At 43.2% G+C, this 19,291-nt stretch overlaps 1 protein-coding gene and 1 pseudogene across 2 annotated transcripts in view; one reads left to right on the top strand and one right to left on the bottom strand.

Moving 5' to 3' along the window:
* LOC309859831 (lipase member K-like) overlaps positions 1 to 19,291 on the bottom strand; it is a 596,159-nt gene that overhangs the window by 254,911 nt on the left and 321,957 nt on the right. The window lies entirely within an intron of this gene.
* LOC309859339 (renalase-like) overlaps positions 1 to 19,291 on the top strand; it is a 122,024-nt pseudogene that overhangs the window by 7,337 nt on the left and 95,396 nt on the right. The gene's annotated exons all lie outside the window — the stretch shown is intronic.

Here is a 19,291-nt window from a genome sequence, read left to right as displayed (position 1 = left end):
AAAGATAAGAAGGTTTTTATGATACAAGAATTGATCGCATTGGGCACCTGGGTGGCTCAGCTGGTTAAGCATCTGCCTTTGGCTCCGGTCATGATCCCAGGGTCCTGGGATCAAGCCCCTCATTGGGCTTCCTGCCCAGTGGGAAGTCTGCTTCTCCCTCTGCCTGCTGCTCTGCCTGCTCGTGCGCGTGCGCTCTCTCTCTCAAATAAATACATGAAATCTTAAAAAAGAATAAAAAAAAGAAAATGTTTATGAATGATTCACTTGGTACACTTGACGGAGGGTAAGTTTCTTTGGGTTTTATCAGCTCAAATCAGAATTGGACCCCATGCAAATAAGCCTGTGTTTAGTTCATTGTAAAGAAGCCACCCTAGCTATAAAGGGCTAAAACAGAACACCCCACCATAATCCTTTCCACCTGTGGGTCTAAAACAAAGGGATTGGTTATTTGAGACAGAGGGAGGGAGAGGGAGTGCGAGGGGAGGGGCAGAGGGAGAGGATCTCAAGCTGACTCCCCACTAAACGGGGAGCCAGAGCAGGGCTCCCTCTCTTGACCCTAAGATCCTGACCTGAGCTGAAATCAAGAGTCCAGTGCTCAAAAGACTGAGCCACCCAGGTGCCCCTAAAACGCAGGGATCAAAAACATCTGGTTTCCCTTTAAATTCTAAATCTCAACGCGGAGCTCAGTATGAGGACTATTCAGGTCTTCTCTCTGTTTTCCCCTGAGAGCCTTAAATAGTGCTTGTGTCATTGTTACCTGGTTGAGTCCAAGTTCCCCTGATGAAGACATCCATCTATGAAGCCACGTGCTGCCACCTCATGGACGCTTTGTGTAGTGCAGGTCCCCTCAGAATGTTTAAACCAGAGGGAACTCTGAAGAAGAGTGCAAAACAGAAAACACGGAAAACCGCGACTGTAATTCATGAAACCCCACAGTGTCACAGGGAAATCACCTTAGACCCACAATAACTGAGTAACGTGCTCAGAAGTGCTAGTCAGTGACAGGCCTCGCCTTCCTACCAACTGTGAGCAGCCCTGAGCCTTTACTTTCTTTGCATTTCCTTCTCACACTATCCCCCTTTTAAATCATGGCTGCCCTTTTGGATCAATGCAAATACCATCGCTCCCGTGAGACACTTCCCTGTTGATTACACGTGGTCTGGGTTTTCCCGTATGCACTGCTCTCTCCTTACTTTGCTTTTTACAGAAGACATGGAGCTACTATTTTTTTTTTTTGTCAATTACTTGTTACATTTATTACATTATTTCAGGTGGGAGAACAGGGAATCCTTATGGCTCATGGAGACAACCTCTTAGAATTTGTGGTTTGCCTTTTGGTACTATAACTGTGCTGCTCTCTATGTATTAATATCACAGGATTATCTTTCGTGATCCTAAGACATTATTATTATGATTATTTCCATTCTTGGTGCTGAAGGAATAAGCATCTGTTTTATTCCTCCACTTGATTATAAGCTCCTTGTGGTCAGATGACCTTGGAGTCTACTGGTTCTGGCTTGGTTCCCCATTTGGGTGCTGGGATAAAAGGGTGAACCTTGAGGGTTTCAGGACTGGAAGGGACCTCGGGGCTCATTGCTTCTGCCACCCTGACTTTAGAGATGGGGAGTTTCAGATGTGATCCGCCTTCTACAAGATCACACGATTTAGTGGGGACCATGCAGGAGAAAGTGTGGCTGAGGAAAAGGAGGCACCTTTCGAATATCACTATGGTCTTGATTTTGTGTTTCCTACACATTTATTTACTTATTTATTTAAAAAGATTTATTTATTTTAGAGAGGGGGGCAGAGGGAGAAGGAGAGAGAGAATCCGCAACAGACTCCCCGCTGAGAAGGGAGCCCAACATGGGGCTCTGTTCCAGGACCCCAAGATCGTGACGTGGGCTGAAAGCAGGAGTCGGACGGTTAACCGATTAATCCACCCAGGCGCCCCCATGTTTCTGACACATTTAAATACAACTCTTCATTGAGCTGTCATAGGGCATCTGGGTCTGAATCCACATACCGGACTTCCTGCTGGAGTTCTCACATCCTCCTGCTAGGAACGTAGCAGAGGCAGTGGAGAGATTGTGGGGTGAACAGTGTAGAATAAAGCAGGTGGGACGTGGTGAGTGACTGTCAGACGTGAAAAGCCTGGAAGGTTCCTCTCCCTGTGCCATGCTGCCTCCCACATGCCTAGATGGAAGGGACACGTGCATTAAAGTCTCCTGATGGATTTGTGTCCTTATTGGTTTGATACGCTCTCTCACATCCTTAACACCAGGAGGGTAATTTGTTTTCTTGAGACAGGAAGGAATGAACACACGAACCAGGTCAGATACTGGCATGTCAGGGAGCACCCCACTCCCCCCTGTAACTCACTCCTGCTCCCACCACATGACTGCACTGTGTTCATCTGAGCAGAAACATGGTCAGATAGCCCCGGGGGGAAAACATGCGAGTCCTCCCCTGCCTTGAACCCACAAAACACTGCTAATTTTAGACCAAAGGCCTCAAGCTGCCGAACATTACTTCAAGAGGCAAGTGAATGAAAGCAAAAGGTTCACATGCAGCCCATCGGAAGGGTCACTAGGAGGAAGCTGAGGGGGAGGCAGGGACAGCCGTAGAGTGAGTCTCCTCCCTTCAGGAATCCCAGTCTGCTCTGGGCTCCTGGAATGAACCATACGTTCTTCGTGCATTTCTTCCTAAAGCTCCCTTTGCCTGCCATACTCAGACACGGGCTCTGTCTCCCTCCTTCAGGACCCAGCCCCCCCACCAAAGAGTTCCCTGGGCTTCTCTGACAGCTCTGCTCTTCAGGGAAAGCACCTTGGAGACTTCTCCAGCACCACGTCCTTACACTCATGTAGCACCTGGCATTGGCTCCTCCGCAGAGGACAGTTCAGGGCACTGACAGAGGGAGCCAGAGCTTGTAACCAACCATGCCACTCACAATCTGGGTGATCTGGGGCAAGCTACTCAGCCTCTCTAAGTTTGCGTACAGAATGAGGACAAATCACATGATTGACACATGGGATCATAGCAAAGACTCCGTGAGATACTCTGAGTACAGACCTTGTCAGGGCATTGGACACATAGTAAGCACAATGCTTTTATTAATACTCTTGGTGACTTTTTAATGTTTGTGACTTCTTTACCACTAGGGAAAAGGCCTGGGCATCTGTTTAAGGGGTGGAATGCTTGGTGTTGGGCATTAAGGCAGCCAGAAAAACCCCTGTATCAGTAAGGATACTGGAAACACAGCGGGGAACATTACTTTGCTCTTGTGCATAACAGTGGCATATTTGGATCCAGAACACTGTGTGGTCCCTTCACCTTAGAGTCTACAACGCTGAGGTGCAAGGAATGTCTGTTTCTTCGTCACTCTAAGTTTACAAATTACTCTCTCCACCTACCTGGTAGAAAACCCTCCCTTGTCCTCATGAGGATATCTTCCTTTCCCTTTGGGGTCACATGGGAATTCCAGGCTTCCATAGTGCCAGGGAACTGGGGGTGGGGGGGCATGGCTCCCAAGTGCACAAGGTTGCCAGCATTATTGGTGCTCCTCTGCTCTGTCGGCTTGGGCCCAGCTCAGTCCTCGGACATCGCTCAGTCTGGCAGGACTCACGGACATCTCAGGGGACAGCCATGCACTGACCCAGAAGCCTTTCCATGGCCCTGCAGGCCTAGACACATGCTCCTCATGAATTCTGCTGCAAGTTGCCTCCCAGGCAGAGCACGTGAGTGGGAGCCAGGTCTCAACCCTGACAGGAACCCCCCAAAACTCCTCCCTTTTAGACATTTCATGTCCAGCCCCTGCCTTTCCATTTTCAGGGATCCACCCCCTTGACCCACCTCATAATCCTGCAACAGAAAGACACTTTACTTCCTTCTGACTGTGTGCGGGGGGAGGTTGGGGTCGTCCCCACTTTTAGAAACACACCATTGAGCATCTCTTTCCTAGACTGGAGGGTGGGGACAAGAGAGTTGGTTTTCCCTGAATTACTCATCTTGGTAAATTCTTGAATTTCTGGTTGCTGTGTGATAGAAAAGCTGGAACGAAGCTGCAGGAGCTCTCAAGAAGGCACACTGTAATAACGAAGGGTCACGCGTCTATGTGACTAGAGGCTAACAGAAGGAAATGGGGATAACATGGAGTTGCTCTTAAAATTCTAGAATACAACCACCTAAGGAGCAGCAGCAACTGGAAGCCTTAAAGTCGATAATTTCAGATGAAGGACATGCACTCTAATTCGTCATAGAGAAGTTTGCCCTCCAACAAAATATTATCTGTTTGGGGACGCCTGGGTGGCTCAGTTGGTTAAGCAGCTGCCTTTGGCTCAGGTCATGATCCCAGCGTCCTGGGATCGAGTCCCGCATCGAGCTCCTTGCTCGGTGGGGAGCCTGCTTCTCCCTCTGCCTCTGCCTGCAATTCTGTCTGCCTGTGCTCACTCTCTCTCCCACTCTCTCTCTCTGATAAATAAATAAAATCTTTAAAAAAATATATTATCTGTTTGACTGAGTCTAAAGGCAATGCTTACTTTGCTTGTATTTTAAAAATTATAACTTGTTTGCCTAAAATGTAATAGTTTAAGATTTTCAGTAGACTCACAGATGGGAGGTTTTTGATGAACTGTTAAAGGTCTTGGAGCACTGCATCAAAAACTAGTGATATATTGTGTGGTGACTATCATCACACAATTAAAAAAAAAAGAATTTGAATATACAAAATAAAAAATTTAAAAAATTGTCGAGTTATTGTAAAAAAAAAATTACAATCTTGGGGGTCCATTTCTAAATTTGTAAAGATGTCCCAGAGAATATCCGCTTTTTTAGTAGTTATCTGTGTGCGTCCCTTTTCTCCACATCGGGGCCCTAACAAGCAAGCAGGCAGAACTCCTCCTCATGCTGTCTCACTCTCTCTTCTCCTGTCCAGCCCCTGGCTACACAGTCTGCCTTCAGATACCCTGACTGGGTGCACTTCAGGCTTATGGAATTGCTCAGGATCTATTTTTGATATATCTATTAATATCGCTAACATTTCTGTTCTTTAGATTCACCTTGATGTGTTAAACCAGTTTGATCGACATGGAGGTTTCCAGTTTCATAAAGTGTTGCTCCCAGAATGCTAACCGTGTTGTTAACTGCAAATATGAAACAGAGGTTTTCTCCACTAAATTCCTTTCCTCATGGAAACAGTTAATTTTAACATAGGGTAGAGTTAGGGCCTCTTGATGGTTTTTGTTCTAAGTTTTCTTGGCTAATCTATGTTTTATTTCTTTGTGCTTTAGAATCAGGTTTCATTAAAAACTCCAGTTAGCATACTGACTCGAATTACATTGAACGTAAGCATTAATTTAGGGAGAAAGGACACTATTACAATAGTGCATCTTTCTACCCAAAAGAACACAAAAAAACCCAAAAACAGCAACACCAAAAACAAAACCGTTCTCTAGGAATTTTTATGCCCTTTGGTATAATTTGGTAGCTTTGATTTTAAGATCCTATACATTTCTTATTAGGATTATTATGAAATCTTTTATGATGTCTTGGAGATTGTGAAGAATGTCACTTTTGTTTTAGGTTTACTTAGGCATTTTCAGAGAAAACCACCTAGTTGTTTTTAAATCCATCATGAGAGGTCTGTTTCTTTTGATAGTGGAGTTAAACCCTTTTCCGTTTCTGGGGGTAAATAGCCTGTTACTTTTATCTTTTCCATTGATGTCTGTTATTTATTTTATTGTAGTTTTTTCCCCTCTTTTTCTTCTTTTCACCAACTTTATCAAGTCTCTCTTTTTCCTTTTCTCATGCCATTTATTTATAGGATCGACAGTGCTTTGTCATTCCATGAATGCTTATCCTTTTATCGTTTACAAACATGTTTAAACCTATTTCATCTCCCTCCTATTCCTTTCCACTTTATTCCACAAAAAAATTTTGAATGCCTTTGTATTCGATGTTGTTGGGTAACGTAAAAAAATAAAAATAAGGTAAAAAATTAAGTGATCCTTCCCTTCTTCCAGAATATTTTTTTATCACTTTATATGAAAAAGCTGATGAGTAATCTGAAAACAAAAGAAACAATCAGAGGTTGAACTAATAATTAATTCCCTGCACTGTCCTCTCTTCCCATTTCCCAGAGATAATTGATGTTAGGGGTGCGGTGAGTGCCCTTCCACACCTTGCTCTGGCATAGAGTGCCTTCTAAATGTATTGTTTTGAAATTGGCTCTTTAAATTGACTTTTCTTCAGGGTCATCTGACTCTTGATTTCAGCTCAGGCCGTGATTTTAGGGTCCTGAGACTGAGCCCCACGTTGGGCTCTGCACTCAGCAGGAAGACTGCTTGAGAGTGTCTCTTTCCCTCTTCCTCTGCTCCTCCCGACCTACTTGTATGCATACTCTCATGCTCTCTCTCTCTCAGAATAAACAAATAAAATCTTTTTAAAAATCTGACATTTCTTCAGATAAATACATCTTATCTATTTCTATTTAATGGCTGCATAATCTTCTATACTTTGGAAGTTCTAGAATTTAGTTTTCATTCCTTGTTGTATATTGATGGACATTCATGTGCTTTCTAGTTTTTTTCTATTTATTCCTGTTTACTGCTATATGGAGTAATAAAGTGCCAATATTGGAATTTTGGGCTCAAGAGATCTGTATGTTTTAACAGATATTGCCATATCACTTTCTAAAAGTTATATACTTTCTAAAAATTTTATAATGATGTGCATTCTTAATGTTTGAGAATATCTGCTTTTCCATATACTCTTAGCAGTGGATATTTTTAAATTTATCTTTTAAAATTTCTGCCACAGTGATAAGTGAAAACAGGTACATTTTTCTTGTTTTAACTTGCATTTCCCTTGACTGAAAATGAAATTGAGCCTCTTTTCATGTGTGTTGCTCATTGGATTCCCTTCATGTGAATATCCAGGTCCTCTCTTTTGCTTACTTTTCTAGTGGGCTCTTTGTCTCTTAGGAGCATTTCATATATAAAAGATATTAATGTTTTTCATATAATATCACAAATATTTTCCAGACTATCATTTATTTGTCTCTTGCTTCTTTTAAAATGTCATTTGCCATAATAATTTCTTAAGATTTTTATTCAGTTAAGCATGTTTATCTTGCATGGCTGTTGGATTTCCCAACTCGCTTCTCATTTCCCTCACTCCGAAGTCTTGTAAATATCTTTTTTTTTAAATTGTCTTGTAAATATCTTAAATAGTATTTTAATACATTTAATTCTCATGCTTTACATTTAAATCTTTATCTGTAATATGTGTTTTATAGAGTATGAGATAGTGATCTGGCTTTGTGGGGTTCCCTCCCCCCCATAGGAATACCGATTTTATCAACATCGTAAGATTTATTTTTCCCACTAAATTGAAATTCCTTATTTGCCATATGTTAAGTTCCACATATACTTACATTTGTTTTTGGATATCTGTTTTGTTCTGTTTATTTATTCCTGTGCCAATGCCATTGCTATTTGACTTATAGTCACTTTGTAGTTATAAATTGTTTTTAGGGAGTCTGAGCCGAATGTGTGGGGTGTAAGCATGAGAAAGCTTGACTGTTCTCTGGAATGGCCTTCAGACTCTCTGGTGTGAACTCCAGGTCTTTCCACAGAGTTAGGGCCTGTATGGAGTCTTGGTCACTGGCAACAACTTTCTAGCCATCTTTGGCTTTGGAAGAGTCTAATGTTGGCTTTTAGGGCTGGTTGTGGTTATTTTAGTCTTGACTCTGAGCTCATTTGCTCCATCCCTAATGCCAAGCAGGCCTGTCTGGTACCAAGGGATGCTGGCAGAGTGGCTTTGGGGTCCAATTTTGAATATACGCCCACTCCTCCCTGGAGTTCATCCTATAGTCTGACCCTTAGGGGATGGGTCTACGTGTAGACAAGGTGGGGTGTGTTTTCTTGGCCCAGAAGGCGGTTTCTGCTTCATACCGAACGTTTCCAGGGCTGTTTCCCTGTGTCTAGAGGCAGTGATGTCTTCCCCAGGCAGCCCCACCTGCCGAGCTTCACCTCAGTCCCTGTGGGGTCTGCCCTTCAGCGTGTACCTGGTTAGAAAACAAGGCCTCTCCTTTTTGGAACTCCCTCTCCAGGAGTGTTTCTGGATTATTCTCTGGGGGGCTTCCAGGACTGGAGGTCGAGCTTCTCTCTGGGAATACTGGCATTTCCATAAAGCTGAGCTTTGGCATTTCACATCCTGTTGGGATTTTCTCTTTATATTGACCGGACAGTGGAGCTCAGAGGAGCAAGGCCAAGTCTTACTGGTGAGTTCTCAGAATTTGCTGAGAGCGGTTGGCTCAGTCCTTTTCTTGGTGATCCCTGGAACTTCAAATGTAGGATCATGAGTGCTTTTTGTCCCAGCTTCACAGAGAGCAGGGGAGAACTGCTGTTGCAGTTTTCACACTTGGAAGGCAGGAGTTTCCTTCCCACACTTTTATGACTAGATCCCAATTTCATCATAACCATGCTCCTGTTGGGAAAGTTGACTTGTTGGCCCCCTCTGCCCTATGTTAGCCTCCTGTTCATCCTCCCAACTTGCAGCAAAACTGCTTCCTCAGGAGTGTCTTCCTGACCTCCAGGCCATTTCTCTTACCATAAGTAATCCCAGTTTTCTGTGCCTCATATGCTTAGCACCCCCTACAGCTGCACTTAATTAGTGGCTCAATCCACTGTGTGATGCTGGTATTCCCTGGAAGAATGGAAAGGTCATGAAGACAAAAACTGGTTCCAACTCACCTTGTCCTACTTTCCCAGGATCCCGTCACCTGTGGCTGGCCTTCAGGCTCTGTTTACTGAATGAATGACAGCACGATCTATAGTAAGTCTTGCAGAACAGGCAGGGGACAGGAAGGGAATGCTCTGGAGAAGAAAAGAGGTCTTAGCAAAAAGCTGGAAGTAGAGGTGCTTATCTTATATTTTGGGGACTGAAAATGGACTGGCTTGGTGGGAGAGAAGGCTTTGGGGTGGGAAAGTTAGGGAGATAAAGCTGGAAATGTGGTTTTGGGGCAGAATTGGCGAGCCTCGGATGTGGACATCCATTGAACAGAAGCCCTAGTTCATCAGAAATACAGATTCTACCTTTAATACCTGACTGGGCACATTGAGTTGGTAAATAAATTTACCCAACTGGACTGAGAGGAAGGAAATCCTTGTGGGACTTTGGGGAATATTGTCCAAAAGGCTTTTCATCTGAACAGACTGTCTGTCCTTAAATAGACACTTAGCACTTCAGTAAACCGAACTGGAAAAATACGTAATCTCAGAACCTATCGTGTACTATAGAATAAAAGGATGAATATTGGTCACTACAAACACCTTCAATATCCTTCCCATGACTGCTAGAATCTCCCATTATCTTTGATGGAAAAATGAGAACCAATTCTTTTCTGCTAAAAGAAGTTTAAATTCCTCATTTTCCTTTGACATTTTGGTGAAGAGATTTTGCTTAAAAGCGCAGGAAACAAAGGTCCTCTCTTCATCAGGTAACATGCTTCATTGCTTTTTCCAGCAGACCGTCTCCATAGCAGGGGAGATAATTCAGTTTCAAAATGTCTTGGATATTAACTGCTCTGTTGGGCTGCCTGCAAGCTTATGAACTGAGATCTCCATTTTTAGAAAAACCAATTATTACTATTAAATTCCCTTTATTTGTCATGTCTTGATCTTCACCTTTTATATCTCCCTCATCTACTTGTCTTTCTTTATTATTATTTGCATAGTATTGGAGAGTGAGCATTGGTTCTGGTTGATGTCTCCTTCTTTTAGTAGCCAAGAGGCAGCCCAAGCTGATTTTTGCCTTCCTGCAGAAGCCCAGAAGTCAGTGGGTATGTCAGAGTCCTGTACCCATCGTGGGGTCTAGAGCAATTTGGTACCACTCTTTGTGCTGATTGCCTACTCAGGTCCTGGCGGGACAGAGCAAGCATCTCTCCTTCCATACCTGCCGCTCTGGGGACTGACTGCTGGAGTTGGAGAGAAGAGTAAGAGGGCATCTGGAAGGATCTGGAAGGTGAAGAGAACTGGTATCACAAGCAGTTTGTACTTACTGTATCAACCACTTCACCCTCACTGTTCTTCCCTCATTCTTCACAATTGCTTCCTGAGTGTTTTACTCCCATTTTACAGCAGAGGAAAGTGAGACTCTAAGAGGTTACATTAACCTGTCTGAGGTCCCGGAGGTCACAGAGCTGTTGGGTGGCCATCTGGAATCCAGTCTTCTCCAGGCTCTGGTGATGGAGGCCGTGTACCTTCTGGCCACTGTCCCCAGCACCATTGTGTGTCATCTCCCCATGCTTGATATAAATGCATCAATGATGTTAATATTTGGGCCCTTTGTTCCTGGACACGTGCTGTTGAGAGCTGTGTGATATCTGAAAGGTGCTCACCAGGTTGCTAGTTGAGCTTAAGAAAAGATACCTTCCTAAATCTTCCTTCCTGACTGGGCACTTCCTTTAGGACTGGGAACTCTCCTTTCCATTTGGGAGTTCTTCGAAAAAGAAAGGCTTTAAAAAGAAAATCCACAGCTAGATATGCGGTGAGATGAAGGAGCTGAGAGCTATAACTTATTAATCACGTAGTTATCACCGACTTGGCCACCAAGTGACTTGAATGAGACTCTTTCCCTTCTGGGCTGACACAGGCCTTTGGAGGAGACAAGAAACTTGAGAACTGAGATTTTTAGCTTTCTAGCAGAAATCTCTGAAGATTCAGACAAAATGTGCTACACACAAAAAAGAAAGCATTATGGCCATCAACTCCTAATTTGAAAGTAAGGAGCTGTAAACATTAACATTGAAAGAGAGGAAGAGAAAGATGGCGTAGTACCAACCTTCTGCATGGATCCACACTCTCCCGAACCTGTTTTGTTTTTCACAAATGGATCCCATTTAAGAAGTTTCTTATTCATTGGACCAGATTTATAAGACAGGGCTCTGCGCTGACTGGATGTTTGGATCCTCTCTCATTCTTCCGAAGCTTGAGTTCCAGAGTCTGACATTTTCTCATTTTGACATGAATGTTTGCTGCTAGAAAACAGTGAAAGAGATCCTCTAAATGAGCATTTCATGTTTACCAGTGTAGAAGTCTCTTGATTTGAGGAAACTGTCTGATTGTTGGTTTCTGCTAACACTTCCTCTATGACGTAATAGTCAAGGAAAACCACTCTAACCAAAGCGGAGTTTGCTTTTCATTCCTCTGAGTTGTTAGACTTTTTTTTTCTTTGCCTCTTATACTTCTATTTGCCACAGGCCAGTGAGATGATATTTTATTTCAAGAAGGAAAATTAAAATCCAGTTTTATTTGTTAAAAAATGAGAGTTGTAGTCTTTTATTTAGATGTTGAAATCAGGGTTATCATTATACAGATATTTGCTTGAACTCTCACTATGTACTAGAAACTGGGTGCTTCAAATACAGTGGTGAACCAAACAATAAAAGCTGCCAGGAGCTCTTGCTCCAGTGGAAGGAGACAGAATATCTTATAATATTCTATTCCAGGGGGAGGAGGAAAAATAAAGAAATATCTAGGAGAGGTAATAGTAAGTGCTGGGGAAAGATAATGAAGCAGGATAGGGAGAACAAAATACAATAAGGAATACTACTGTACGCAGGGTGAACAGCTCTGTGACAACGGGAGTTTCAAGCAGCCGAGAACTGAAGGTGGTGACAGTGGGAGCCACAGCGGTATCTGGAGGGATATCCAAGCAGAAACGGCTGCGTATGGTAAAGGATGAAGAATGAGCAGTCTCTCAAGGAGGCCCGTGCGGCTGGTGAATAGTCACATGGAGGGTCGGTGGCAGAAGATGAGGGCAGACAGGAAGCAAGGCCTAGCTGTGGAGGGCTTTGTCCTCTGATGAAGACATTGGCTTTTCCTCCACAAGAGCTGGAAGGCATTTCGTGATCTGACTTAGATTAAGGAGGCATTCCTTGTTGTGTGGAAGTAAGACTGTAAGAAGACTGGCCTGACCAGATGGACTGATACTATAAAAATACAGGCCAGAAATGCAGGCGGCTTGGGCTATAGCATGTTGGGGGTGTGTCCCAGAGTGGTGTAATCAATCCACTTGTACAAGAATCTCTAGTTTTTGCATTAGGTCTCCGTGAAACGGGATCTCAAGGTTCCAGAGAGTTAGAAAAATCACACACTGATCGACGGTGCCAAGAAAGTGTTCGAAGAAAGAAAAAGTAGTCATCTATGAGAAATGCTGCCTCCAGTTTCATTTAAGAATTGGCCATTGGATTTAGGAATATGACAGGGCAGGGGTGATGCTCCTCTCTGGGTACTAGGAATGAAAAACAGATTGAAGAAGGCTTGAGAAAAAACAGGAAGAGAAGATACTGAGATTGTAGGTTTAGACTGTGTTTGTCAATCTTATTTTAATAATTACCTCCCTAAGGAGCTTTTTTAGACATTTTTTCCTAATTGTTCTCTCTCCCTGATGAAATTCAGATATTGCTGATAGGCTTTATGTTTGTTATATATTGTATGTATATGTACTTACTTTATGCATAGAAAGAGTAAGAATTTCTCACCCTGCAAGAGTCAGTTTTTGTCCATTGAGGGTGGTATCACCCCTATTGGGAATGGAATGATTTAGAAAATTCTTTAGAGGAGTTTTCCTATTGTGGGAGGGTGAGGTGGGGTGGGGGGGGTGAGGAATTGGGCTGGAGGCTAGAGAAGGAGGTTGGGTCATATCTTTATTTTGTATTTTTTAAGATGGGATATATTGTAACATATATATATATATATATATATATATATATATATATATATATATATATATTTGTGTGCAGATGGGAAGAATCTAGTAGAATGGGGGAAACCTGATGAAGAACGAGGTTGGACAGTTCTGTAACCCAGAGTCTTGAGTAGGAGCTAGCACATAGGGACCTTCGCTAACGGCCTGATGGATCTCCTGATGGAGCAGGTGTAGATGCGAAGTGCAGAATACAGGGGCTGCTGGGATGTGGTCCCTGGAGGTGAGCCTGTGGATGTCCTCCTCTGGTTGTTGTGTTTTCTCAGTGAAACAAGAAGCCAGGTCATCAGCTGAGATGGGGGAGGGGCAGGACATTCAAAGGTTTAAAGGGAGAGCAGAGGAGTGATAGTGTCTTTGGGGAGTGAACCAAGTAGAACATTGTAGTAGGCTAGCTAAGTAGTGCTAAGAGCCACTCGAAGTCCGTGGTTATCAGTTGAAGATATGTTTTTCATGTTCTCCCCTAACTGCATTTGAGATTTTAAATATTTGAGACAATGAATACATAAATGAAGTGCGTTAATATAATATTAACTTTATGCTACATGCTATGTAAGTTTTTTTTTTTTTTTAGTTTAGCACTTGTATGTATTTTTTAAAGATTTTATTTCTTTATTTTTTTTATTTAGGGAGAGAGTGAGTGTGAGTGGGGGCAGGGGAGTACAGGAAAGGGCAGAGGGAGAGAGAATCTTTCTTTTTTTTTTTTCTTTAAAGATTTTATATATTTGTCAGAGAGAGAGAGAGGGAGAGAGAGTGAGCACAGGTAGACAGAATGGCAGGCAGAGGCAGAGGAAGAAGCAGGCTCCCTGCCGAGCAAGGAGCCCAATGTGGGACTCGATCCTAGGACGCTGGGATCATGACCTGAGCCACCCAGGCATCCCGGGAGAGAGAATCTTGAGCAGGCTCATGCATAGTGTGGAGCCCTACGTGGGGCTCGATCTCACAGTCCTGAGATCATGACCTGAGCTGAAATCAGAGTTGGAGGCTTCACTCACTGAGCCACCCAGGTGTCACATACCACATAGATGTTTTCAATTGCGATATTTTATGCTTGCTTTTGTTAAAATTAAGGACTTCAGATAAGAACACAGAATTGCATACGCTAGTTCAGCTCTTCTGATACAAGTAACTGAAATGAACGGGGATTTTTAGTGCTTTTTTGTGGTTCATGCTGCTGTTGAATATGGGAAGAGGAGGTAAAAATGACTGATCATTTTGAATCTTTCTCTATATATGCTATTTTTGTTGAAAAGGAAACTAGAAGTACGTGGTAGTTAATTTGAGGACCTGATTGTCATTCCCTAGAAATATCTCTAATTCTGAACCGTGCCTCTTCATTCATCCGTTAGTTCGTTCCCCACGGATTTCTCTCAGCCTCTCCTTTCTTATCAGGCCCAGAAGGACTGATGAGAAAACTGAATCTAACACAATGCCTACCCGGAAGTACCCTACAGGCATCTCACGTTGCCCTCCCCTTAGAAGGGTCTGCCCTTTGCTTCAGGGTATCTAAAGTTAGGCTCGAGGTAACACGCGTCAGGAGCATGGTTCCTACGCAGCACCACACCGATGTGCACCGATGAAGAGAAGACGCTGTGAAATTTGTAAAATAAGAAATTCAAACACCTTCGTCAAGTCCATCCATTTATATAAAATCTTGCCGGTAGATGCTCTGCTCTTCCAACAGGAAGCAATGTGCTCACGGAGACTGCATTATCATGCATACAACGGTGTGTTTCACAGAATCTTAGCCAGATGATTAATTCTTCAGGAATTACTAATTTCTTAAAGTTGATACACGTCCCTTGTTCAGGACCGGTTGGTGCCTGGAAGAGCTCGCAGCCTGCAATCCGTCCTTCCGCCCGGGCCACGCGTGGCGCTCCCGGGCTGCAGGACACACAGAGGAACAGCAGGGGGCAGTGTTTAAATGCTGTTCGGAAAGCCGGCGCCCCAGGCCTCCGAGGATTCAGAACACTTCCCTACCATGATTGCAAATGCATCCCGGGATTATATTTTTCTTTTATATTGCTGTGTGTCATGCTTTGTTTGCCAAACAGAATATAGAAAATGAATAGGCAGTTTTCTGGCACAGTTCTCAGTAGATAAATTGTCAGAACGAGCTCCATTGCTTAAGAAAAGCATAAACACAGTTCAGTCACTGGATGTGGCCGTGGGGACGTCGGCTGTTGCTGTGGGGAATTTGGGTTTGGCCAAAGTGGTATTTTCTTTGAAAATTCTGTGAGATCCCGGTTCTGTTTTCATAGTATTTCTACTCCACCCCCCAAAGGAGCAAGCTCTCGGGTTACTGAGGCTTCACTTGTATACCTGTGGCCGCCCGTACCTGACAGGACTGTGAATTTATTTTACCGTGACTTGTAAGTTATAGGTAGCATTTGAGTGAAAGGAAACTAAGCTGGGGTGCCTGGCTGGCTCATTCTATGGAGTGAGTGACTCCGAACTCGGGGTCGTCGGTTCGAGCCCCATGTTGAGCAGAGATTACATAGGAAAATAAAGAAGAGAAAACTAAACTTTTGATTCACTTTCATGGAGAATCTTTTCCATACAGCATATATAAGAGTGTATTTAAGCCATCCCCCAAATACAGATGTGTGTGTGTGTGTGTGTGTGTGTTCGTGTGTATGCACGCGTACGTGTGTGGTTCCTCTCCATTGTCCCTTACGTTTTAGGGTAATGCCACTCTTGGTGATTGGAATCCTTACATGATAATAGGCTGGTGGGAAAGCTCTGTGAGCATAGTCGTCATTATGGGGCAGTAGATACATGAAGATATCGTTAGTCCCTAACTGCTGTCTTTCCTGGACGCGTTCACTCTCCTCCATCTTTTATATTTACTCCTCATCACAAAGACTTCGCTTTGAGAGACGTGATTCCTTGTTGCCCACATTGCCCATTGCATTCCAGTTGGTTATAATACTCGTACATCGACTGAGCACTCCGCATGTTCCAGAAACTGTCCCGGACCCCGAGTTCACATAGGCTGCAGAGCCCTAACCCCGGGAATTTCGGCCAGAGTGGGAAGATGGGTCTCTGCTGGACTTTTCTCCCAGTTCTTCTGAAATGTGTCACCCTGTGTGCAGTTGGGTGGAGGGCAATGTTGGGTCCTTTCTTCTGCCCTTCCTTGTCTTGGCTCTGCTGCTTGTCAGCTGGGTGACCTCGAGCGCATGACTCCCTGATTTCTTTTCTGTACAGTTGACAGTTCCTACCATGTTGGGGCATTCATTTGGGAAGAGTAAATGAGATCATGGATGACAGAACCGTGTCCGGCGCTGGCGCAGGGTCAGGTGTCAGGGGAAGCCACTCTGCTGTGGCCTCTTCCCTTGTGTTGGGTACACAGCTGGCACTGACTGCCATAGAGGTTTTGTCCACTTTCATTCCCTCGCTGCTGATCCATTCTTCAAGCACATGGCTCTTGGGAACTTAGAAGCCAAGTGCCTTGAAGGAGGTCCACCTTATGGGCTGGATATTTTACACGGCTTTAATCCTTGAAACCGCCCAGTGTTGTTATTACCCTCACAGTTGAGGGAAGACTCAGGAGGGAAGAGTCACTGTCTACGGCTATGGCACCACCTACTGGAAGAACTGAAGTACTGACCTGAAAGCCTGTCCCCTCTTTAGGGCCACACATTGCGTCCAAGCTCCCTTCTCATTCTAAATGCCCTAATTGTTGTTGTTGTTGTTTTGAAAAATGAGTGTGTTGTGATCACAAGGCAGTAGAATCTCATTCGGGCACAGGCTCAAACGCTCAAAATCCGGATGCCTGATGATGTCATTAACAAGCTAAGATGTGGAGATCTGCATTTTTATAAATAGGTGTGACTCTTAGTCCACGGACAGACCAGAGTTCCCCAAATAGTTCTCGGTTCTCACCACCTGTATCGGTGGATTTTTCTGTATCCACTGAAAGTCAAATTATTTTTAAAGGGGGTGGAGGGAATGCTTTTTTTCTTTAGACTTCTGGAAATATTTTAAAATTTTTGATGAAAGTTCATCACTTTGATTTTTTTTTTTTAGAGTTATTCATTTATTTAAGAGGGAGTGGGAGAGATTGCAGAAGAAAAAGTAGAAGCAGATTCCCTGCTGAGCGTGGAGCCCAATAAAGGACTCAATCCCAGGGTCCTGGGATCATGACCTTAGCTGAAGGCAGACACTTAACTGACTGAGCCACCCAGGCACCCCATCACTTTGATTTTTTAATAAAAGGATTGTTTTGATATCTTGACTTTCCTTTAATCATAAGAAGTAAACTTTGAAAACTGTGTTTGCTTTGGTGGAGTATTTCTCTGTCTTTACCTTGTGTGTCTTGGTCCCTGGTAGCCTGAGGACATCAGCCATAGAAAGATGGGAAACAATTAAGGAAATGGACAGCTGACCCAAGAGGCGCAATTTCTCAGTCATTGCCTTTTGAGTTCAGTGTAGCAAGGGTCTCTGGCTTGAGAAAGAGGAGCTTGTGGGTGTGTATTTTCTGCAGAGAAACCAAACAAACTATTAAATTAGAATGATTAGAATTCTAGGTAGATTCTCTGTATCAACTTCTAAATGGTTACCTTGGGCAAACGCCAGTCTATCTGGACTTCATGTTCCTCTAGTTTAAAATGAGACCATTGACTTCTAGGTCTCCAAAGATCCTTCCACATCTAAAATTTAGTGTGCAATCTAATCAGAAATGATTCTGCAAAAAGGCAGTTGTGTGTGTGCAACCGCTGCTTAAAAAGGGAGTTCCTTGAAAGTGACTTCATAAGACAAAGATGTTGGAAAGTGTGTTTATAAAATGTTAAGATGGGTGAGTGAGAGAGAAATATTTCATCCTTGTTTACAAACACCTTGGTTAGCAAGCTTGCACCTTCCTTGAATACATTGGATTTGGGCAGAGGAAAGAACAAGGCTGCTCATTTTCAGACCAAGAGTCACATTAAAAACAACAACAACAAAAAATGGGGCACCCAGGTGGCTCTGTTGATTAAGTGTCCAACTCTTGATTTTGCTCACATCATGATCTCAGGCGTGAGACCAAGCCCCACACTGAGATGTGCACTGGGCATGGAGCCTGTACTCTCTCTGTCTCTCTCAAAAAACAAAACAAAACAAAACAAAACAAAACAAAACATTAAATTCTTCCTTACATCCACTACGCTTAAGTTCCTTGAGTCTTACTCTAGCTCTGCTACCTACCACTGTAATATTTCTGGAATGAGTGGATTATGAATTGAATGATGAGAGCCCCAGTGTACTTGATTACACATTGTGGGATGACGACACGAAAGTAAGACTTTTTTCAATCTGTACTCTTTTTAGCACATGCCAGCTATGTATGGTATGCCAAAGGAAGAAAAATCAGCAACCAGAGGAAATGGTTAGCCTGTTCCCTCACTGAACTCTCATGAAGGAAAAGCAAATGAATCTGTTTTTGATGGCTAGCTGAATGATTTTTTGAAGTTTTCCAAATATAAACAAGTAATCTTTATTTCTACAGAGCAGTTCTACTTGTATGATAGAAGCACTGAATGGAATATAGCAGGAATTTGGGTAAATCTTTTTCTCCATTTGCCAAAAGGTATGTCTAAAGCAACAATAAAAGATAGCAACAAACAAAAGAAAAGGAAGTTTGGGGATTATGTGGGTGGATGAGTGGATAGGTGGTTAGGTGTGGGTGTGAGTGTGGATATTGTATTGAAAGAGAAATGGAATTAAAGACATAATTATTTGTATATATTCTGAAGTTACTCATAGGTTGAATACTGAGTCCTACAGTAGTAAGTTTCAATATTAGTTGTTTTAAATCTAATAATGTTTTATGCATGGAGAAGTTTAAAAACTGTATTTCAATTTCTGAATGCAGGGGAAAAAAAAGATCAAAGCACTTCCTTTTCTGGATCTCGTCTCCTTAACTGTGACATAAGAGGGTTGGGGTACACGATGTCTAAGGTTCTTGATGCAGCAATCATTCACTGATTATATATATCAGCCTGTCAGTCTGATACCAACACTAGCTTTCCAGCTTGACCCCGAGTGGTATTTCTCCTTTGCTGCTTTTCCCTTGCTCTTTTCGCTTCCTCCTTTTTATCTCTTCAAAACAAAAATATATATTTTTTTATTTTCCCATTTCATAGCTTGTCTCATGAAACAAATGTAAAATCAGAAGCAAAAAGTTTTTTTATCCCTGTGTTTACAGGCACTGGCACTGTTCTTCATTTTGACATACATGAGACCAACTGTTAGAAGCTGGGGTAGTGGAGGCCAGCAGATGTACAAGGAGACCCACATTCTCCATGGCCCCGTGTGTATGCAGCTCTCCCCAGGATTTGTCACACTGGACACAGTCTGTGAGCGTCTGCTGTCAGCACTCCTGGCATCACTCCCCTAAGTGTGAAATGAGACCTCGCCGGGCTGTTGAGGTTGTTCAGGTGCAATAGTTCACTCCTCTTATGAATGGTTCTGAAGGAGCATCTCTGGGTCTTGTTGTTGAAGTTGTTGTCTTGTGACCCAGTGGGGGGCGAGCCTTCCTTCCCATGCA

This window comes from Mustela nivalis (assembly GCF_964662115.1).
Source record: "Mustela nivalis genome assembly, chromosome: 2".
Lineage (NCBI taxonomy): Eukaryota > Metazoa > Chordata > Mammalia > Carnivora > Mustelidae > Mustela > Mustela nivalis.
This window is presented reverse-complemented; position numbering and strand designations above follow the sequence as displayed.